Here is a 23,432-nt window from a genome sequence, read left to right on the forward strand (position 1 = left end):
TAAAAAAGTGCTGGGTGTGTTTTGAATGTATGGTGTGGCCCTCAGTCAACTAAGCTGGAAGCCTCAGGTACTGAGCTAAGTATCCATTTGCTGGATCAGAATGCTCAAAATATAAAGACAGATATAGGCTCACTTGTAACTTTGGAACAAACTGCATTGAGGAACAACCTAGGTGATACTGAGCCCTTCGTGGAACAAGGCACCATGACAGAAGCGGCACTTTCCGGAATAAGCTTCCCACTGTGGAGAAGTTTGTAAGCAATGGAGCATTGACTTTGGATCATTGTACTTAATAATGGCACAGGATTAGCAACAGAGGTAAGCGATTAGTAGCTATGATAAGTACCTGCTATGAGTCATAGGATATCATGAAAATTAAGGTACAGAATTAAAATCTTTACCCCAAGAGAAGAGAATACACAGGGCAATAGGAAAATCAGAGGCTATGTGAAACAAAGACTTAGGATCAACATGAACAGAGTTTTGTCAGTCAAAACACTACGAAGAGAAAGTCTGTCCCATAACAGAATTACAATAAACTGATAATACAAATTCTTCAGAGGGAGTGAAAAAGAAAAAAAGAAGGGGGGGGGGAGATTATAAATTAGATATCCATGAGTTTTTATTAAATACAAGGTTTGCTGAATCTCTTGGCAGGCGAAGAAAAAGGTTACCTCATGTTTTTATTGTAAAAATCTGTCTCCAGTGAACAGTACGGATGTCAGCGCTTGCTTTATTTCCACCTGGCAGATGTGTAAGATAATGCACAGATTATAAACTAGTTATAGGACTTAATTCCTTGAGAGATGACAGGGAAGAAATGAAATGAACAACAGGATTTTAACTGTTTGTTCTTTACTCACTTGCATTCTCAAACAGGAGTGTGGCTGCTTCCTGGCAGCCTTTGCGTGGAACAGAGGGACAGCTCATCCTTTGCACCCGCGTGCCTGTCCTGAAGACAGATTATATATTGGGGATAGTTTGGATTGTGAGCCACAGCTTTGCTAATGCCTTGTTTGATCTGTAACATTCTTGATTGGCTTAAAGCCAATCTCCCCAAATGTAGAGCGGACACATTTGCTAACAAGGTGAGTCAACAGTGTCGAGAAAGCATCTCCATGCCTGCTACACACTGTGGTCATTTTCTCTGCAACATCTTGTCCCACCTTGGCTTCCAACACACTGTATTAGCAAACTGATCATAATTGGTATCTTGAGAGAAACAAAAGAGGAATATTGCATCTGGGGCCTAGAGCAGTCACGGCTCAAACCTATTCCACCAACTTTTATTATTTAATTATGTAAAGCAGATGCAGAGCAGGGGATGGGAAGCCAAAAAGGAGAATACATTGAACCAAACTAAAAGAGGGTGCAAATTTGCATGAAATTCGCAAGTGATGGGTTTTATGTATGGGTGTGAATTCAGAAACAGTTCCTATTATTTAGATACATCTCACCATAGTGGGGAGGGATGAGACCAGCTGACCTGAGTGCTGCTCAGTTTGCTAAGCACTAACTAGTGATGGGAAACCTCAAGCCATCAAGCCATCCCCCTAATCTCCCTTCTTTTGGTCCTTCTTTTTTTATCTCAAGTGTGCACTGCAAGCCAAGCAAGCTCTATGTAGAAGTAAGTCCTACTGTATTCAGTGGTGCTTACTCCCAAGTAAGCATGCAGAAATTTGCTGCCCTAGTTACTTAGGGAGAAGGAAGCCGAGACTTTCGCAGAATAATGGCACTTTGAAATTGTTATTCCCCAAATTTCACCCAAAGGCAAAACAAGGAGAGTGATTTCTCATATATAGGTACAGGAAAACAGGAGTTGTCCCTGCCAAATAGGGGCAAATAGAGCATATGAAATTCCATGGGATTTATTTCCAGGAATTCCAGGTAATGTCTGTACCTGCATAGGGCTAGGATATCTATGTTCATTCATTACATCCAACAAATGTGCCATCCACATAGTCTGTCTTCTTCTACTTAAATATTTATTATTTTTCTTAAAAAGGAAAAAAAAAAGAATAGGAGGGAGTGTGTGTGTGTGTGTGAGAGAGAGAGAGAGAGAGAGAGAGCGCACACACATGCACGCACACACACACACACACACACACACACTGCACTGCTACAGGGGTTAAATTGTTAATGCTTTACTTTCACTTGAGTTTTCTTTCTTTTTTTAATCAAACTTTGGATTTCTCTCTCTCTCTCTCTCTCTCTCCCTCTCTCCCCGGGGATAAACAAATGGACAGCTTTCCTCTCTAGAATTCCTCCTTCCATTACCATCACAGCAGAATGCATCTGAGACTATAATAACTCAGTGATGAAATACAAAATGTCGCAATGCCATCTCCCTTAAAGTGAACTGAGATTTTGTTATGCCATTTTAGATGCACTAATAGCTCCTAAAGTCCCATAGAGTATCCTAATGTGAATTTAATGAGCTGATAGCATATAAATGACAGTACTGAGAGGGTGAAGGTGACATAACCTTTTCTCTTCTATTTGATGTTTGTCTTTGAAAAAATACAGATCTTTCCAAAATGTACTGCATTATTGCTAAGTGCCGCATCTTTCAGCAAAGAGGCTTGCCATTGTCTTACCATTTAAAAATCTATTCTTCTCCTTTATGGCATAAAGATCTGGGGCAATATTTTTTTAAAAAAAACATTTATTTTATTATTAACGCAATAAAAGGAATTGGAATACTTCTTCTTCCTGTGCAGGCTTCCATTACTTGTCACTGTTGAGCACATGTCCATTTCATGGGCTGCACATCCAGTGACAACCATTCATTTTTAGCATTTGTGTTCCTTCCAATGTCACTGTTACTAATACGGCATTGCTGAAATTGTGCATGAATCATACTGAAACCATCCATCTTTATTTTCTGGGTGTAATTTTTTCTGCTACCAAAGATGATGTTAAGGGGACTGCTCATCACCGCTGGCTCCCAGTCTCCCTATGTCATTATAGAAGCGTTGTCATTTATAATCGGTTGCCTCCCCTTGCCTGCCTGATTCATTCAATGATGTCACAGTCCATTGTTTGTGCAAATCCCAATCACCTTCATCATGGTAATGAACTGTGATCGCATAAGCACTGGCTCGTGTCCTCGTTGACACTACTGGGGGCGGAAGGGAAAAAGGGGAATGGAGGACAAACCTATATGGATTATGAAGGTTGGAATGCAAACGTGGAACATATTTCTGAGGCTATTCTAGGAGAGATGTGTGGCTATTCTGCTAGAGTTTGCCAGGTTAGAAGACTGCCTGCTTATACATTTACATCCCATCCTATTTCTCAAAAAAGCATTCATGATATTACCCCATATTAGCTTCACAACAAAGCTTTTATATAGAGATAGATAGAGGATAGATAGATAGATAGATAGATAGATAGATAGATAGATAGATAGATGATAGATAGATAAGGCTGTGAAACTGTAGTTCGCCCACAGATACCCAATGACCTTTACGGAAGAGCAGAATTTTGAATTTGGATTTGAAATGAGCTCTCACCAATCCTGCTCAAGTTAATCAATCCTCACCAGTTTAGGCCGATTCTAAGCCAGTTAAAGCCTGAAATACGTTATTTCACTGCCCCGAAAGCATTTAGCAACATTGAGAAACATGTCCACCCTGTGATTTTGCCTAGCATGGAGAAGTTGTTGGACTGTAACCGAGAAGTTCCAATTCCCCCTCAGCCATGAAGCTGACTTTAGGCTGTCACCATCTCTCTTCCCAAACTGTGTTATAGGGTTACTGAATGCATAAAAGATGGAGGACGAACTTTATAGGCCACCTTGAGCTCACTGCAGAGAAGGAATAGCAATCTAAAAAAGAAATAAATTGATTGTTATCATTTCAGATAATTTATGTTTGTTGATTTCAACAAATATTTTGAACAGAACATTGTAAAACAAGAACCAATGTTTCTCTGTCTCTTGTCAAAGATGTAAAAAAACATTATTATTATTATTATTAAATCATTCTTAGTATTATATTTGTTTTTCTTTTTATGCTGTATAGATATTATGAGATGTAGTGACATTTGTGCTTTTCGTTGGAAGCTGCCTTGGGGTCTTCTGATGAAGGGCAGTACAGTGGTACCTTGGGTTAAGTACTTAATTCGTTCCGGAGGTCCGTTCTTAACCTGAAACTGTTCTTAACCTGAAGACCACTTTAGCTAATGGGGCCTCCTGCTGCTGCCGTGCCACTAGAGCATGATTTCTGTTCTCATCCTGAAGCAAAGTTCTTAACCTGAAGCACTATTTCTGGGTTATTTCTGGGTCTGTAACCTGAAGCGTATGTAACCTGAGGTACCACTGTACATAAATTAAATAAAGAAAATAGAAATAAAGACAAAAAATACTAAATTCGAGACAATCTGCATATGGTCCCACAGCTGTCAGTGGAAAATATACAAGCAGAAAAATTCCAAACCCACTGATTTCAGCCAACTTTGGTACTGTGCTTGGGCACAGCTGGCTTTTATTTCCAGGTGGCGGACAGGAGTGAAACTTCCCCAATCCAGTCCACAACCCAGGCTCCGCCCCCTTTGCCCCTGATAGGGCAATTCAGATTTGTGGGTGGTGGGCTATCCCACCATCAATAGTGCCTGGTCAGAGGACGGCCCAATGCTCGGCTGTAATGAGGAGGCATATTGCCCCCAAGGGGGAAGAGAGGTAGGTGCGATAGGATGCAATCACTGCCCACCCTAGGACCACTTTAAATTGACATTCCAAGCACAAGACAAACAGGCTTTCAGGTGCATTGTAATTTGGGGGCCAGCTCCTTGGGTTGTTATGCACTACTACAAATGTGGAGTTTCGTTCTCCATCGAAATGAATAGGGAATGCCGATCACAACACCAACAAACTGCTGGGACCAGGCACTATATATCTGATACAGTGGTATCTCGGTTTAAGAACGGCCCTGTTTCCGAACGATTCGGTTTACGAACTCTGCAAAACCGGAAGTAGTGTCCTGGTTTGCAAACTTTACTTCGGTCTAAGAACAGAATCTGAATGGTGGAAGGGCACCAGCGGTGGGAGGCCTCATTAGGGAAAGTGTGCCACGGTTTAAGAACAGTTTCTGTTTAAAAACAGACTTCCGGAACGGATTAAGTTTGTAAACTGAGGTACCAGTTAAGTTTGTAAACTGAGGTAAATTTGTCAATGGCCTATGTATGTCTAAACTCACCACAGAAAACAAATCAATGAATTGTCATTTTTGAAATTGCACAGATGGGCTATTATAATTCATTTTGTTGTTGTGTTTGACAGTTTGGACAGCACCTGATAATGATCATACTGCATTTCAGAGTTAATAGTAAGTACTTAATGGGCTTTTGGACAGAAAAATGCAGGACCTGCCCATTGTCTAAAGCACCACTGTCATTGGCTGGGAGTAATTATACAAATAACAACAAAAACAACACACCTTATGTCTTTCAGAAAGTTACGGCTCTGGCAACATATAAAATGTGTTCCATAACACTTTCTGTTGCCCAGTGACAAGGCAAAACATATCACATATGCTTAACAACCGCCTTGTACATATTTTGTCTTTCTAAGGTTTCTAGGGTTTGTCAGGCATAATGATGCATTGCATCTGAGGGAATTTCCAGCAGGGACAAATGATGGTCTCTTTCCAAAAGCATTTCCTCAGTCCTTAGCAAAAAAAACCAGCCCAATATTTCTCATTGTTTAATAGCTGGGCAAAGATTAATGCTGCTCAATATTCCTTGTATTACAAGTTATAATATTTACATTGGTGTGCTCGGAAGTGTCATGTCACCTTTTCTTTGGGGTAGACCATTTGTTCAGCAGCCTGTGAAGCAGTTCAAACAGTTTGAATGCACCACTGTTTATATTATATTATATTATATTATATTATATTATATTATATTATTATTTTATTTTATTTTATTTTATTTTATTTTATTTTATTTTATTTTATTTTATTTTATTTTATTTTATATTAATGAAGTGCTTAACAGTTAGTTTCTGGGCTCACTTTGAAGTGCTGGGAATAACTTTTTAAGCCTCACATGGGACTAGGATAACTTAAGGATCATCTTCATTCTGTATGTACCTACTCAACTTCAGCATCAGCATCAGAAGCAGTGGCCTGTGGCCTGTGGCCTGTCATTTCCTCCAAATGACAGGAACCACAATAGTGGTATAACTGTTGTAAAATTGTTTTCCTGGGGTTATACGATAGGTTCATTTGCTTGCCATCTTTCGATGGCTCTGTCCATGTCATGTCTCCTTGTTGGAAGCCTAACCACATGACTCCCACTATCCTACAGCCCTCCCCCTCCCCCCAGGTTATTCTTGGATGAAGTCCATAAATATTATTCACATGAAGTGGGAGGCAGGCATTTCTAGGTGGAACTGAACTACTGTCACAGTCAGTCTATGCCTTCAACTCATCCTGAGGCTGGTGATCCTTCTTTGGAATGAAAACATTCTGTTGTTACTGTTGCTTGCCTTCAAAGTTTGCTTTGGGTATATCCATTTCCATTCTATTCATGCTTGCCAGACGCAGTCCATCTTTTGCGGGAGGTGCAGCTTCCACTGAAGCAAGCTTCACTGGGCCGCAATTATGCACATCTTCATCTCCGCTCAATATGGACGATTCTACAAGAGATGTTCCACGGGGTGAACAAAAGCAAACATTTCCTGCAGAAAATTTGCAATTTCGATTTTTCCTCTGAGGAAACATCCCATCTGATATTTTCTGACTAACTTCAAATTATGTTCACTAAGAATCAACTTCAAGGGGAAATTAGGCCCAGGACAAAAGGCTCTGTTTTGTGAGGCGATGCTGAGTACATGAACAGACATGGCATGCTGAAGGACTTTCAAAGCCAGAAATAGGGCTAGGGCTAAGCCTTAGAATGAAACAATAACTACATTTGTACAAGCCTAAAATGCTTCAGAAATCACTTAGCAAAACCAGGCAACTGAAGAAATTTATTTTACATGGCCTTGTGATGGCCCATGTAATGATGCAATGGCGTGCTCTGGACTTTGGAATATTTGTGGCTTTTGACAAATTGCACCACTGTTCTCACAGGTGTCAGATATGCTATAAAGGAGCATGTTCTATTAGCATGGCTCAAATAAGACCTTTTCCTTTGTCATGTGTTGCAATTTACCTTCAACCTTATCTTCATAGGCTATTTCATCTCACAGTCCTGATTTCAGTTTTCAGTCAAGAGTACTATACAAGAAAGAGTTCCTTCCAATTTTGATAACCAAGTGCAATTTCAATAAGAGAGCTGACAAAGGCTTCAGGAAACAAGTTATTTTTCTTTTTTTCAAAAAAACACAAAACATCAAAAGCAAGAAAAACAGCGTAGCTGACAAGCAATTTGTAGAGAGCATGACACGTTTTGTACACATCTCTGGCAACTCTCCTTCCTGAAAGGGGGAAAAAGTGAATATTATTCACCAGGTTGCTCACACAATTAAGGCCCATCAGGTTAACACTACAGAATCCAATGGAATTGTTTATAGGTATGTTGGAGTCTATACAATCTCTAGTTTCTAGCAATCAGCACGATCCTGTGTGGATTATTTCATTATTGTACTCACAGCACAAACAATGATACTTGTTTGAATTATTATTGATCTAAGGCTGCAATCCTCACCCTCGATGTCGCTGGAAGGGGTTAGGATTTTGGATAAATTCCATGCCTCTAACAGCAAGCAGAAGAGGAGGGCTCTACTACTGAAGGTAGCTGTAAAAAGTATGAAGGGGGAAAAATACTTGGCGTATTATAAGGGCAGAGCAGGACAGGCCATGGATCAGCTAGAACCTGAACAAGTCCATTTTCATGAAAGTGACTTGATTTGGTCCCCTTAGCTTATGGTTACCAGATTTTTTTCAATTAATCCAGGGACACCTTTTTTTTTTTTTTTTTTTTTTTTTTTTTTTTTTTTTGAAGCTGAGGAGCAACAGGGAGTCAGTAGTGAGGATGGTGAGGCAAAAGACCCTTGGCCCAAGCACACATGCATATTGTATAAAGGAGCAAAGCCCTTCTTTCGCACCCTGTGAAACATAAATGCACAGTTTTTTAAAAACTGGGCAACGGTTGCCCTCCTGCAACTCCCGAGCCTCCCCTGATCAGTCAAAACAAAAGGGAAAGGGGGCAGGAGATCTGTACCACCGGACATCCCCAGTACAGTGCACAAGACACATCATATGGGGACTTCCGATGAGGAAAAATGTGCCAAGGCAGCAGGCAGTTCCTGAAGCCAGCCACAGCCAACTGCGTTACCAGGCTGACTCTGGGCTGCTGAGGCTGCCGCTGCCACATTTCCTGGGGAAAGATTTGCAAATCTGGGGACATTCTGGGGATGGAATTTGTCCGGGGACAGATCTGTAAATTCATGGACTGTCCCCAGGAACTGGGGGATATATGATAGCCATGTTCAAATATATAAAAGAATGTCACATAGAGGAGGGAGAAAGGTTGTTTTCTGCTGCTCCAGAGAAGCGGACACGGAGCAATGGATCCAAACTACAAGAAAGAAGATTCCACCTAAACATTAGGAAGAACTTCCTGACAGTAAGAGCTGTTCGACAGTGGAATTTGCTGCCAAGGAGTGTGGTGGAGTCTCCTTCTTTGGAGGTCTTTAAGCAGAGGCTTGACAACCATATGTCAGGAGTGCTCTGATGGTGTTTCCTGCTTGGCAGGGGGTTGGACTCGATGGCCCTTGTGGTCTCTTCCAACTCTATGATTCTATGATTCTACGTCTGGTAACCCTACCTTAGCTGTACCAGCCTCGCACTAGTGCAGCAAAACTTGAAAGGATAACCCTGGTTTGGAATGTTCAGTTAATAACATAATCATGATGAAGTCTATTTTTTAAAAAAAATGTTTTCAGTGATTCTTGCTTTTATCTGTAAGCCACCTTGAGTCCTGTCAGGGGGAAAGGCAGATTATAAATAAACATAATAAAGTCTTTGTTTCATTTCTGGCTTGCATACAGTTAAAAACAGAGTGGGATTCCAGCACTGTGCTCTTCCAACCGTTCTGTCTGCGCAAGCGTTGCAGCTTGCTAGATGGAATGATTCTCCTCTCTTCCCCTGTGCACTGTTTTGGAGCTTCTCCCACCCCCACCCAAGCCAGTTTTGGGGCATGCACAAGGGGGCTTGGGGGCAGGAGAGGGGGGAAAGCCCATCACACAAGTTCAAGTCCTTGAGCTGGTCTTCCACTGATGGGATAGTCCATTTTAAAATGTGATTTTCAAAATGTAGCACCAGCTCTGTGACACCAGGAATGGAAGGTGACACAAAACCATGAAACAGTTTTCTTTTCTTTTTTTAAGGGGTGGGTCTAGAAAGGCAAAGTGGATTTCCAAAGTGAAGTTTATTTGGTATGGAACATCTCAGTTGCACATGCAACCATGATAGATATGAACAGGTGGATGAGGACATGTTGAACACCCAAAGGAGAGGTAGCAAATCCTATTACTCTCCCAATGACTTATTTTTGGGGGGTGACAGGACAAGTTGCAAAATAGTCTCAAAATGGGATTCAAAAGAACCACACTATTTTCCGAGTTTGGGAAAATCAGCCCCCACTCGAGCCAAATTATGAATCTGACTAGGGAGCTCTCGCCCATCAGTTTATAAGTGTTGCACATGAATTCCTATAGCAGCTATATGCATGCAACTCGCAGTGAAAATAATGAGACTCACACAAGCTCTATTTTTCCTGGACTGGAGGCATTATACATGAATGCCAACTGATGTGTTTTATCAGGTTGTTAAATGTATGTCAGCTGAGTTTCCATATTGTATTATAAAAACTCAACTCTAGGTCATGGACACCTTTATATAGTTGCATGAAATGTTTTTAGAAGAAGTAAAAAGTTTTTTTTCCATTGTGCATTGTATGTTTTCTTTTTCCCCAGCAGGGTCTGCTGATGCTAATGGACTCACAGCAGTATACCCTACCTCGGTTATTACAGGTCTAATTCAGTCATTAACATTTCATTAACAGACTAGCCTCCTAGCTGCTTCCATGCCTGTCTAGATATTGATGAGCTCCCTGGTATAAGAAACTGGTCATTAAGGTGGTTTAAAGTGTTTATTAAAATACTGGTGTTTGTGTGTGTGTTGTGCATAAATGTACATGTCACCGAACAAATAGAGACTCATTGTCTACTTCACATCTTTCAGTAAACACATCCCTTCCATCCAAAATTATATTTATGGGAAGGGTGGCTGTAACATGTTTAAAATAAGTGCCTTGTTCTAACTAGGGATGAGTGAATTTGTCTATTTCCATTTCTCATTCCCCCTCCCCCCAGTCTTAACTTTGGTTTGCCCCATTTCTGCATATATTTGCATATTTTTTAAAAAATAATAATAATCCTGCATTAAAATTTGTATGCATTTTCAGGTACATATCGCCTAACACACACACACACACACACACACACACACACACACACACACACTTGTGTGTGTAGTTTTGCCCAGCGTATGCATTTTTAATCAAATTAAAAAAAACCTCTATAATGCATTTTTATACATTGTTTTCACTAGTATATACATTTCTGTGTCTATACATTTTGTTGGAAAGCTGCATCAGAAAATTCAGAGAAGGGCAAATTTCAGATACGCCTTCACCCATTGCTTTGGGGAAGTGTGCATTTGGGAGACTCACATTAAAATATGCACTGAACATTTCTTCCCCATCCCTGGTCCAGCCAGATGCCTTTTCTGGTGTCAAGTGTGCTGGCTCATTCCCCCTGATGCTGTACGTTGGTTTCAGTCCCCATTTTTGCAACTCTATTGCTCTCTGATCCCCCATAGGCTACAGCCAAGGCCAGCCCATGTAATTTCAGGGTGGCAGAGAATTTGCTTTTTCAACAATATTGTCTGCAAATCTTAAGAGAATACATTAGTGGAAGAAAGTACAAGAGTACACTCAGCAATGTCGTTGGAGGGTGGAGGCTAAACCTTATCCCTGCCCCTGTGACCACAATATCTGGAACATGGTTTGCTCCATCTCAAGTGAGCTTCATGTTGTTGGTCATTTAATGATTCCAGAGAGCTCAGCAGGAGCCACCAGGAATCTCCATAGATGCATTTCTCATCCCCATATTTCTGCTTCTGCTTGCTTGGTTTGTTGGTTCTCATCAAATAGAACAACCTTATATGTACACATATGTATACATATGTATACACGTATACACCTAATGGTGTGCATCTCACCTACAACTGTCAAAGAAGGTTGCGTATCTCGGAGGAACATAGCACGAGCACAGTAGGGCTATTGCTAATTTGGTAGTATAGTTATGATGGCGGCATAAAGTTATCATACACTGCCATATTGCACAGCAAATGGAACTTAGATTAAGGCAATAAATTTTATTTCAGTTTTATTACAATATATTTATTGTATTCTTGAATGGAGCCTACAGCAAAACAAAAACATCCTGGGGAGAAATGGTTGCTGGGTAGGAAGAACAAGTCCTGCATCGTCTTAAAGGCTAACAAATCTTTTGTAGGCCATAGTCCACTTCATCAGATGCATGAAGAATAATCTTGAACTGGCAAGTGTGTACACACATGAAATACAAAAAGGTGGTCATCTGAAATAAAAATACTTATAGCTACCAGTTAACAAGGCATTGTTGGTGGTAACAAATATCTTGGCATAAGTTAATTAACACATATAGTGTAAAAAAAAATCCACCTTAAACTCAATTCAAGACACCAGTGACAGAATGGAATTGCCTGATAAATTGTAATTCAATGATTTTCTGCCACAGTTTCCATCTGACATGCCTTTGTTCAAGATGGCCCCCCCTTAAGCTCACTTGCAGTGTGTCCCAGTAGGTTAAAATGCTCTCCCTTTGGCTCCTGTAGCACCCGGTTAATTAACCACTGTACCTATTTGCTTTCTGGTACTATCACTGCTTTTTGCATTTAAATTTCCCCTGAACTCACTTGACTATTATTTCCCTACTTGCTATCAACAGTGGTGTGTGAGGGGAGGGGTGTAGCAGGAGCAGCCTCCTGGTAGTAGCAGTGCTGCCGCTCTGTGGGGATGATGACGCCACCAACCCACCCAGAGCTCCCCTGCCTTGGTGCCTCTTCAACTCGGCCCATCCTCATCTAAGTAAGTGCAGCGCTACCACTGCCAAGAAGGCATCATCGGTGCTGCTTTCCTCTCACATACCACTGCTTTCTCCATAATCCAGTGCATGTTTACAATTTGGTCTCTGGTTCCTCTGCCTCTTCTAAATCCAGCATGCAATTCTGGGAGTTCTAGGTCCACATACTGCTTGAGCCTACCTTGTAGAATTTTAAGCATAACCTTGCTAGCATGTGAAATGAGTGCAATTGTGCGGTAGTTGGAGCATTCTTTGAAGACTCCCTGGAAAAGACCCTGATGTTGGGAAAGATGGAGGGCACAAGGTGAAGGGGACCACAGAGGACAAGATGGTTGGATAGTGTTCTTGAAGCTACCAACATGAGTTTGACCAAACTGCGGGAGGCAGTGGAAGACAGGAGGGCCTGGCGTGCTCTGGTCCATGAGGTCATGAAGAGTCGGACACAACTAAATGACTAAACAACAACAACAACATATAAGGATTGCAGTGTAAATCACATAAAATAACATGTCCTGCCCATGTTTCTCCATTACGAATGCACCTATGATGGGTCTGGGCTGTTTAGACCAATGAGAAGTAGGATTAGACCTTCGTAAATATGAAAAACCCCTAGAGTGTGTTTCATTAATAGACCTAGCTTTCTTGCAAGGCTCTTCATGACTCCTGCGTTATAAATGGGTCTGTAATAAATATTATCGATCCTGACTTCATCTTCTCAAGAATCACAGAGCCTTAGTCAGTCATGACTTTGCCAACCTGACATGTAAATAGGTCTCTCCATATTATGAAACCCAAACCTTATTATCTTGATAAAAGGTGGCTGTGCTTGAGAAATCCAGATGGATACGAAGCTCCATGACTGCTAAAACAAATGTCCTTAAGTCTCTCTCCTCCTCACCGTCTTTCCTCCTCAGTAGAACTGTCACACGTAGATAAGGCTAGCATGTACAGTTGACTTACTTAACAAGGGAATGGTTAGGTAGGGGGGAGGAATCATGTGAATTATTGGAAAAGTATGCCAAGGCCTCATCTGAATGGATTCATGTACGGTCCTTTTTCTCTGTCAGCATAAATAAAAATGAAGTAACAAACCACGACGAGGAGAGAGAAAAACAACCAGTCAGCTAAAATGTCATGACTTGCTTCTCCGCAGGTGTCATCCAGACTTCACTGAAATGGCACATGGCTTTGATATTCTCATCAGGGGAAATATTTACTCCTTTTTGCCACAATCAGGATTCCAGACATAAAGGCCTCACAGATAAGACTGTGCAATGTAAGGGGAGCGTATTTAGAACAATGCCAGTTTCCACAGATAGGTTTTTCCGGGTTTTAGTTCAAAGCAAAAAACAAAACATTTATTTAGAATATTGTTAATATTTAGAGTGAATGAACGGTTGACGTTTCAGCACTGGAAGCATGAATTATTCAAGCAAACTTGCTACCACTCCATTATTCTGGGTTTCTCACTAATGGCAAGGTTGGTGTCTGAGATCCTACTGTGCATTGATAACCTACGGAAAATCAAGAAGTTTAGCCTTGTGTCATAACTTTCAACTTCCTTCTCATCTCACAGTAGCGGCATTGTATTAGTAGTTCCCTTAAATTGTTAATTTGTATTCTTAAATTATGCACCATCTTATCCATGTAAATTCCTGAGATGCACCAAAGGTGCTGAAGACAACTTTGTACTTTATTTGTAATACATCCCTAACCACATGTGACATGAATGATGTGATTAGCAATCTTATCATATATATTTATTTAAAAAATAATAATTAAAAATTAAATAGTAGGGTATGAAGGTTGCTATTAAGATTGCAGCATGCAGGGAGTTGACGTTTAAGCCTTCTTTCCTCACCTACAAGCTCTGTGAAATCCTCTCCCAGGGTGCATGAAGCTAATAGCATTTGGAGGGGGGGGTTGCCTTCCACTGGTAACAATGGCGGTTTTCCCTGCTTAATGATAGCTGCTGGGTTGCTGAAGGTGGGGCGCTTCATGGCAATTGTAGCTGTGTGTAGGCTTAAACATCAACTCCCGGCATTCTGCAATATTGATAACCAATGACACACCTCCACTGCTGATATTTGAACACACAACATGATGCCTCATCACAACATCATAAACATTACATGTAGTAAGGCCGCGAAAGACAGGTTTCAGAGCACAAAATATACAGGCATGAGATAATTTATGAATGGACGAACTGAGGATTTTGCTGTCTAAATACATGCAATTCTGTGCATGTGCATTTTGTATCGGAAATCTGTTCCTGATGGCTGAGAGAGAGAGCAATGTGCACTGCTAAGCTTTGCCCCACATATTAGATTTATGAAACATAAATAATTGCATATTTCACATTAAAGCACCCATCCTAAATGCACGTTCTCTGAACTAAAGCCTGTTGATATAGATGGTATTACCTTTCAAGTCAACTACAACCCTATACCCCCTGGAAGCCTTAACACCACATAGATTTTCAGAACAACAGGTAGGTAACTAAGCACCTGACCTCTTATGTGCATTCACTGACCTTCTTGTTCACTGCATTTCTGCCACCACACAGCGCTGGTTTGTACACCTGTATTTACCTATGTATCAAGAAATTAAGTAATGTGAAGAACATACATTTTCCCCAGAAGCAGTTCTGTAACCCAGAAGTCTTGGAAGTCTGCACATTTGGCCAGTGGCAATGGAACTGGAATGGCATGAGAAAGGAGTCAGTGAAGTAATAGCATTGAAACTAATCTCTCTTCATTTATTTTTTGGAAAGTAAATTCCACAGCGGAACTTATTCCCAAGTAACTGTGAATAGCAAAAAGGTAAAGGGACCCCTGACCATTAGGTCCAGTTGTGACCGACTCTGGGGTTGCGGCACTCATCTCACTTTATTGGCTGAGGGAGCCGGCGTACAGCTTCCGGGTCATGTGGCCAGTATGACTAAGCCTCTTCTGGCGAATCAGAGCAGCGCACGGAAATGCCGTTTACCTTCCCGCCGGAGCAGTACCTATTTATCTACTTGCACTTTGACATGCTTTCGAACTGCTAGGTTGGCAGGAGCAGGGACTGAGCAACGGGAGCTCACCCCATCACGGGGATTCGAACTGCCAACCTTCTGATCGGCAAGTCCTAAGCTCTGTGGTTTAACCCACAGTGCCACCCGCGTCCCACTGTGAATAGTACTGCAGTCTAAATAGCACTGAGTTTTTGGCATGTACTCAAGATGCACTCTTTATTCTGGCCTTTGATATCTGAGATGTAAGTAAGTAATATACATAAGAAAAAAATGAAGAAATAATTCACAGACCCAGCTATGTGTGTAGGAGGGAACTACCATAACCCTCTTTTTGCTACCTCTGTCACCGTCACTGAGCCTTAAGCATGCACATTTACCACAACCACTACCACCCGGTTGTGAAAACACTGTTCTGGCTGACAATGAGCTACTGGCCCCAATTAAAGTAGTGATAGTACCAAATAGAAGAAGAAGAAGAGAAGAGTTTGGATTTGATATCCCGCCTTTCACTCCCTTTAAGGAGTCTCAAAGCGGCTAACATTCTCCTTTCCCTTCCTCCCCCACAACAAACACTCTGTGAGGTGAGTGGGGCTGAGAGACTTCAATGAAGTGTGACTGGCCCAAGGTCACCCAGCAGCTGCAAGTGGAGGAGCGGAGACGCGAACCCGGTTCCCCAGATTACAAGACTACCGCTCTTAACCACTACACCACACTGGCTCATAGTGATAGTACAAAGCCCTAAAAGAGCCCCTCCATTTGGTAGACCCAGTTGGTGGACCCATGGCAAGACCTTCTCGGTGACAGTGTCCCAACTTTAGAAAGTCCTCCTGGGTGAGGTACATCTATCTATCTATCTATCTATCTATCTATCTATCTATCTATCATCTATCTATCTATGATTATATGATTATATGATTTTGGGATTTATTCTATATGCACACCAAGATTTCTATTGTTATTGTTTTCAACACAGTGCTTTTTTCTGGGGGGATGCAGGGGTACGCTCCATGATGCAATGGAGAGGTTGGTGCAGTGCAAACACAGTGGCAAGATTGCCAGGGGGCAGATAGGCTACAACAGTATGTTTAGACTACACTGACCTTCCCGCCAACCTCTTTCTTCTCCCTAGCCTAGCCCCTCCACTTGGCAAGCCTCTTCTGAGTGCTATCTTAGGTTACCATTGTGTACAGATATGGTGGGTGTAGTTTAACTATTGTTGCTTCTGTCACTATTGTTATTAAATAATAAATTTATTATACTGTACTACTATGAGTAGCAGCAGCAATGAAAGACTGGAAGGTTGGTGTGCACTGAGTAATTCCTAATGCCTAATAAACTACATTTGATGGCAAGGTAAAAGGCAAGGTGACAAGGGTATTAAGAACAGTGGAAAAATACTCCACACAAGAGAATTATTCACCTAGTATGCTCATGCACTTTCAAAATTCATGACTCTTGTAATAAAAGAAGATGATGCAGTTCTACTTTTGAAAGGATCAGTTCTGAATTGAGAGTTTCCCTTCACCCTGTTTCCCATAGGCTGTAACACTTTGCAGTTGTTTAGCTTTGTCATGTTTACAACACAGTAATGTCAACTGACTATATAATGAAATGACAACATTCTGAGACATTTAAAGAGACATACCTGCCTATTTTCAACTAAAACAACTGCTATCAATTGAGATAATTGCTTTCCCAGCTGACAGATGTGAGGCTATCCATTCAGATAATGACTTTCCCAGCTGACAAGTTGCAGAGAAAAGGAAGTGTATGTGGGGGTAAGTGGTTGTGAATTAAAGGACAGCCAAAGTTTGCAGCTACCTGAATTATTGTGAATGCAGCCTGTTCCTAATAACAAGAAAAAGGCAAAATATAATATCAACCAGAGAAGTACACTTCTACTGAACGAAAATGCATGCCTTAAATATTGGATGACTTTTTCAATGTTCTTCATTATTCTTTAAGAGTCGAGTGAGTCAGGTGCCACCCTCCCACCCTAAAAGCGTTTTTGGAAAGCACACAGGGAAATACATCTCAACCTTCATTTTTCAAGCAGGAAAAGATCACGCAGAAGAAAGAGCTGGGTGTTAAGAGATGGGCAGAAACTTTGGCTTTGACAGAGAATAGAATAATTGGATTCCACCCCACTCAAACTCCAGGATAAATAACAGAAGACATGCTGGATGGAGGATTTCAAGTATACAGATCCATCCAGCAAAGGGATACTCAATGTACACACACACTGCCATCATGTAATGAACTTCAGGCACTAGGAATCTCATACAGCTTCTGGTTTTCCTTAAGAACTTTCATACATGAAGGATTGATGGATCTGAGAGCTCCTTTACTGCCATGTGTGGATGGCTGTATTAGAACCCCGTTCACACCTCAAAATCTTTGAAGCTGAGATAGGAAGGTGAAAATCCGTCCAGCTCCCTGTCCTGGAAGCCACTCTTTATATCCAGAGCTGGTCCATCAGAAAGCAGAGGGTACTCTAGAAATGCTTCTACTCCTGCTGGAAGATTCCTGCTGGGGGGGAGTTCTTGGTAACAACCCAAAAACATCCAGTTAGTTTGGTGCACATAGATATGAACTTTGGACTTAGTCATCCTGGCATGACTATTGGGCATCAGCTTCCACACTGGCTTAGCTCAACTGTTTAACCGGGGAGGAAGGTGGTTGGTGGACATAGGTTTCAGGGACTGGCAGGGCTCTGATGAGTGTGTGGTGGAGTACAGGGGATTGACCCAGAGAAGGGGGCCAGCGATTTATAGGGCTTAGCACCCAGGTGGGGAAGAAGAGGAATGGTCAGAGCTGTCAGAGACAGAGATGGAAGCATAGGATGTGTTGGAGGAAGAGGCTATTTGGGAGAGGAGCAGGCCAGTCAAATCCTTACTACCCTCCTGTCTCCTAGAACCAGGAGGGGCTTGAAGAGGGAAGAGCATCAACAACTTCAATGTAGGTGAAGCCTCAGGTTGTGTATGCACAGCTCATCAGATGAGGGTACATAAGCTGGAGGGGGGCATGGGCCTACTGTTGCTGCAACTGCTCTGCAGGGTACAGACATCGGGTCAGCTGCCTAGAGGCTAGAAGTATGTGGTTTTGTGTATCTGAGGGGAAACATGGAAGTTGGTGTAAGTGGTACCGCGGGTTAAGAACTTAATTCATTCCAGAGGTCTGTTCTTAACCTGAAACTGTACTTAACCTGAGGTACCACTTTAGCTAATGGGGCCTCCCACTGCCGCCATGCTGCCGCCGCGCAATTTCTGTTCTCATCCTGAAGCAAAGTTCTTAACCCGAGGTACTATTTCTGGGTTAGCGGAGTCTGTAACCTGAAGTGTCTGTAACCTGAAGCATCTGTAACCTGAGGTACCACTGTATGTGCTGTTGTAAAAAATGTATTAGCTGTCAGGTGTGTGCCTTCTTTGGCTGGGAGTGCCTAGGACTATAGGTCCCATTCTGTGAGGGTGTAGCTGAACCCCATTCCAATTTCTGGACCCATGGGTCCTCTTAAGTCCCTTACTATGCAGAAGTTTTCATATATTAGAACAAACTCACATTACTCATGAATGGACAAGTTGAAGCCTGAAAAATACTTTTTTTGTTTTAAAATTTCAGTCTGTAAAGCTTGCTGCATTTTTAAAGCTGCAAGCCTATGCAAACACCACAGAATACAATGGGACTTATGCCATGCATAGGGTTCAGTTATAAGAATTTCAGTTTGTTCTTAATAGCATTTATCATAAAACATACAGGAGGAATTAAAATACATAACCACACAAATGGTGGTTTTTGACTATATAGTCAAAAATGCAACCAGAGTCTCAAAACAAATCTATATATCTTTGAATGATCAATAAGAACGTCACTGCATAAAAGAAGTTATAATTGCTTTTTTTTAAAAAAAAGAGAAAGAAATGTAATATAAAAGGGGAACACAGGAAGAAATAAAATTTAATCATATAATTTGGAAAGCAAAGAAAAATACCACAGGCATTGTGACTAGTCAACTTTATGTAGTTATTACCTTTGGGTTTATGGAAGTGAATGACTACCTTGAGTGAGAAAGGAATATAATATTGTCTTATGGCTTCTTTATTTAGTAGTCTAAAAAAAAAATGCTTCCATCAAAAGTCTGAAAGGAAATTCAAGCATTAAATGTGGAGAAAATGACTTAACGCTCACCTGTTTAGAGCGAAGAGAATCCACTTAAGGTAGATTAAGTTAAGAACATTTTCCACTTCTCTAGTGAATTCATCTCCATAGAGAAATTTGAGCACATTTTATTTGTTTGTTTGTTTAAATATATTTACCTGGCAAGGAAGAAGAGTGACCCCAAAACAAAATGGAAAACAACAGAACCATTATTTCAGTTACTAAGTAAAATAAATGTTTATGTCAACCACTGCCAAAATTTGGCTGTGTTTTCAGGTTAAGCAGCAAAATGTGTAGGGGCCCATCTAAGCTCACAGGATACTTATTGCTTTATTTGCTTTGCAGAGAAACAACAACACAGTACTTAGTGTGTGATTTAGATTGGGAGACTTGGATTCAAATTCTTGATCAGCGACAAAGTTTACTGAGTGACCTTAGGCCCCTCACTTTCTCCTATGCCAACCTACTTCTAAGAGTTGTTCTGAAGTTAAAAGAGGGGAATTCTCCATGCCAGCCTGAGCTCCATGGAAGAACAGTGAGGTAAAGATAATAGAAATCTTCAAAAGTTTCCAGCAACAGTGCAATAAAATATTCCCCACACATTATGAGGATCGATTGTTTAAAGACTGAAAAATGATATTAATAAAAAAAACTGGACCAAATCAGCAAAGTCTAAGTGTAGTATTACTCATAGGCAGGGCTTCTTTTCTATTATTATTATTATTATTATTATTAATTTCAGCAGGAACTCAATGGAACTCAGTTCTGACACCTGTCATGTGAGCACCATTGCAATTATAAGAGAACAAGGGAGGCATTTATGGTGAGTTCGGGCACCTCTTTTTCCAGAAAAATATCACAGCTCATGGGATTGCATCCCGCTGGTCATACTCAGACTATGTTAGTCATGTCTATTAATTTCAGTGGGTCTGCTCTGAGTAGGATTAGCATTGGATACAACCTGTAGTAATGATACCAGCAGAAATCACCAAAACAAATAAAAGTATATAAAATTATATGACTAAGGAAAGACTCCAAACAAACTATCAGGTAGATTCATTGGAAATAATGTGTGTGGGACACACACACACACACACACACACACACACACACACACACACACAACAGTAGCTTAAGGAACAAGCCTACACACAAGAAACTGGCAAAAACAAAAACCAAGTTGATGTAACCGGATCCAGCTCACCATTCAACATCGAGGCTGTTGCTGCTGCTCTGTCTTAAACTGGTAGAGAGACAACAAGCCTTTAAAACAGTGTTCTACACTGGGTTGCCAGGTCACGTGTTTGAGCTGAATGTGCTTACAGCCCAGCCTAAGTCCCCTGGCTTTGATCCCACTCCCACCACACCTGTGGAATGTCCCTTTTTGAAGACCTAGACCAGCCTCAACTCAACTTTCATTCTTAGCTGCCCATCCTGGCTGATTTTTCCATAGTACTGTCCCCTAAATAACAAACGAGATAATAGATAAATGCTACAATTTCTCCAACAAAATTAGGACAGCTTCCTTCATCTGGTTTATGAGATGCTACTTATATAATGAAGGCTTCTTCATTAGACAATTTAGAGCAGTGGTTGTCAACCTGGTCCCTAGCGTCCACTAGTGGGCATTTCAGGATTCTGGGTGGGCAGTAGGGGGTTCTACGGCACAAGCTGAATCCTCCTTCCTTTGAGCACCGGTGGGCGGAAAGGAAATTTTACCATCAAGAATGATGTATTAGTGGGCGGTAGGTATAAAGAGGTTGACTACCCCTGATTTAGAGTATAAAATATGAAATTTGGTGGTGAGAAATTCTGCACGTAAGGCTTTCCCATGTGTGTGCCATGGAATTCGGAACTGAAAACCAGTTCAACCTATTTAGGTTATTTTGAAAAAGAAAATAAGAGGTGAATTTCAGATTTATCCAAAACTTTGAAGGTTGCCTTCTTTTCAGAATACAAATCATACCCTTTTTGTTTCCTATGTCGTGGAACACTCAGTGATGATCGACAAAAGAAGACAGTACAAAGAGTGACAATAATATATTGATTCAACATTTGCCATTTTAAGCTTTTTAAAAAGCTTTTACTGATCCAAACTCACATCATTACCCACGTCCATGTGCTCCCAATGAAATATCAGACACTGCTACATTGCTTTGAACCCCACCTCTGTAAATCTTTAAATTGTAACAACTCCAAATGTATGCTTGCGTACATGAACGCCTGCAGGGGTTAATAAACTTTTACAATATTCTGGAGAAGCAAGCTTTAAACTTCAGTCCTTTGCGATGGTAGATCCTAAAAGAGGCGTGATTCCATTGTACAAATGCTGAAAGTTTAATTTAGAGTTCCTCCGTCGTCAACCAAAGTGTGCCTTATTTCTCAGGTGTGAGATTTGGCAGTTTCATCTTCAGTTGTATATTATCACAGCACTGTCAGGAAACAGAGTACAGTAGTGCCAACTCTTACTAAACTGGGTGTGTTATAAATCTGGTGTTAGCACAGGATTTCTTATGCCAACAATGTGTTTCAGCCCTTACCTTATTACCACACTTCTTGGCTGCCAGGAGATAGAAATCTTTGAAGCTTTTTTTACGGCCAGGGTGTGCAAAATCTCCGACGCCATAGCCAAAAGCAGTGAACATTCAGGACTGTTTTATGACATCGCTTTATCAAAAACGTTGATCTTCAAAACCTTGAAAAGCCCCGATTCATTGCTTTAAAAATGAGGTCAATTAAACCTCACCTATTCCCTTGACAGGCCTTCCCTTTCATTTAGTAGACAATTTTATGTGAGTTACAAAAATATGCCCTGTCAGACAAGAGCCTTCCCTGAGAGGAACACGGCTCCAAGTAAATGGGGAGTTTTCGGCAGAACTCAATTCGGCACAGTCAACAGCCTAAGAAACATTATCTGTAACTATTGGAGGTAAAGTCATCCCATAATGAAAGTCAGCTGAGAAGCAATTAACCAAGAAACACCACCAAGAATGCAAAGGTCTAATGACAAGCCAGGTTTGGCAGAGTGCACTGCATGAAACAAAATAACCACTGTGAGGATTTCCACGGAAAAATGTTAATCATCCCAAAACAGGGAAAATGTGTGACATAAGGAACAGGAAGTAATGGCTAACATATGTCAGGCAGCATACTTTATTTACCTTTCATTAGCCTGCCTTCCTATGAGAAGGTTAAAATCTCATCGAGAAGGATGGGATTTTTAAACTCATGTTAACTGATCCAGACACATATGAAGGGAGATTTGCCTCCTCGGCACTTGTGGATATTAATTGACTTATTGAACTAGCTGTGGGAACTGGGATTTTGACAATGCAGAGATAAACTATCATTATTTACAGGTTAACTGGGCCCACAAATTTTGAACTTAGCTCACGGTTTCCAATAGAAATTGTAGAAGTACTTTTAACCAAAATGAAGATGACGACAACAACAACAACACCCACCCACATACCCAGCGCAGCCGTATCACACAGTTTTCCCATTTGCTAAATGACAGAAGGCATTCCAGAAAAAGAAATAAAAGATTTAACAGGAGAGCCTGTGAAACACAGCCTCCCATTATTACAGTCTCTCTGCATTTATTTTTAATTCTCCCCCTTTGCCACAGCTTACAGGTGTGTCTAGTTACAGCCATCAGTAAAAACAAAACACATATGCAGGCTATAAATCTGCATTTGTGCACTAATTCATAGGAGTAAAATATCCCCGGTTCCTCTGTCCAATTTCCTTTCCACATACTATTCAGAAACTCACCGCAGTACCTTGGGCTTAGTATTCTAGGACTACAGTTGTGGCCCCTTAAGATTAGTTAAACAGGATTGTCTTCACGCACTGGTTTTAACTACAATAAATAAATAAAGATATATCCCCAGTCAGAGGCATACTAAGGGTCCCTTGCGTCCCTGACAAGCAGCTGTATCAGCACCCCCCCCACACACACACACACACCAAGCAAAAAATCACTTTACAGCGGTGTAAGGAGGATGGGAGGCTTCTCCCGTGTTTGATCTCCCCATGACAGCAGCAGTGCACTGCCCCACACATTTGTGTCACACACTCCATAGTCTGATAGGTGATTGTTGTGCCCACCCCACCCCC

This window comes from Podarcis muralis, chromosome 1, assembly GCF_964188315.1.
Source record: "Podarcis muralis chromosome 1, rPodMur119.hap1.1, whole genome shotgun sequence".
NCBI classification, from domain to species: Eukaryota; Metazoa; Chordata; class Lepidosauria; order Squamata; family Lacertidae; genus Podarcis; species Podarcis muralis.